The sequence below is a fragment of the Myxocyprinus asiaticus genome, chromosome 32, assembly GCF_019703515.2.
Source record: "Myxocyprinus asiaticus isolate MX2 ecotype Aquarium Trade chromosome 32, UBuf_Myxa_2, whole genome shotgun sequence".
Lineage (NCBI taxonomy): Eukaryota > Metazoa > Chordata > Actinopteri > Cypriniformes > Catostomidae > Myxocyprinus > Myxocyprinus asiaticus.
This window is the reverse complement of record NC_059375.1, coordinates 18,867,013-18,868,740: the sequence shown is the minus strand read 5'-3', so window position 1 is coordinate 18,868,740 and position 1,728 is coordinate 18,867,013.

Sequence of the window (1,728 nt, the reverse complement as noted above, 5' to 3'; positions counted from 1 at the left end):
TCTGCCCTCTTTTGAGTTATCAGTTGGTTTAGGTTGTTTAAACGGGGCGATAATAATGACGTAGGCTGGCACAGCAGACTAAGACACGCCCCCTGGTATATAGCAGGTGAGTTAGACAAGCTAGCTTGCTGAAGATGTTTAAATATATATAGGCTAAAAGTGTGTGTGTATATATATATATATATATATATATATATATATATATATATATATATATATATATATATATATATTTTATTTATTTATTTATTTTTTAAATAGAAAATTATTTTAAAATATTGCCTATTTTATTATGTTGCTACCAAATGTTAATATATACGTAAGCAGTATATAGTTGATTTATAGTGTGGGAATAGTTCCTTATTTCCCTTTATCTATAGATTCCAAAAAGAGATTTGGAAGAGGTATGTCCAGAGGTTGATCGTTTTGTTCTTTAGTTTCGTGACACGATCCACGTCATCTTTGTGCTGATCTATCCTTCGTCATGCACTTCGGAGGCGCATATAAGTTTCCGTTAGAACTCTTAGAACTGAGTTCCATTTATTCAAACACGCTGGATAAACTGTAGGCGAGCGGCGCGTGGCGTCGCGTCAAAAGCGAAGTGAACATTCAAAATGACGAGCAATCAGCTGTGAGCTCCAGTAAACTTCAGCAAATGTTAGACAGGGAAAATGACCTTTATTTTAAACGGAAATTAACTGGTATAAACATTTAACTAAATCTTATTGTAATGTAATTGTTGCTAAAGCTGCGTAAACATGTGGTTAGACACAACATGTTATTTTAAAAGTAGACCAGAGACTAGAAACATCACGAGCTGGCTTAATATAGCAGTCAGAAATTATTTAAATATCAACAAACAAAATAGATTAAAACGTATTATATTTGTTAAGTAAAATCATTTTTCAGACGGACGGTGATAAATTGGCAGGAGTAGCTCTGCAGCACGTTTGCAATAGAACGGGGCGTCCGTTTGCTCCGCAGTGGACTGTTTCATTGATTATAATGGGATCTATTTGCTTTTGACATGCTGCGACGTGACGGACTGTTTAATGGAGGGCGTCTACACACTAGAGTTAACGCTGCAAACGCACTGATGGTGCGTTGTAAGGACGAAGAGGGAAAACGCAAGGGTTTCTAATAGGGATGGGCGGATCGATACTAAAGTATCGATACTTCAGATACTGATGTGGTATCGAGAATATCGATCCTCACATAAAAATACAAAGAGGGAGCAGTGTTTTCCTGAGGTAATGACAGAAAAACAGCATCAAATGATACCCTTATGAAAACTTACCATGGCTTTACTGTAGTAATATTGTATTAATCATGACTGTAATAACCACGACTGTAGTAACCATGTTTTTTTTTTTTGTTTGTTTTTTCTTTTTCTTTTTGGCAGTAACCAAGGTTTTGATACAATTAACTATGGTTTTACTACAGCATTACTGTAGTATCCATATGGTAACTTGGTTTTAGTAATAGTAGCCATATAATAATATCTAATTTTTAAAGGGTAAACAAATCAGCCTAATAATTTTCTGTTTAGGCCCATAAATATATAAAAAATGTAAGTAATAATAAAGTTACTAATTTTATCCAAATAATTAATAAAAATTCAGTTTAATAGAGGTATTGGTATCGATATCGATATCTGCGATATTGGCCTAAAAGTACTTGGTATCGGATCGAAAAGAAAATAAGTGGTGTCGCCCATCCCTTGTTTCT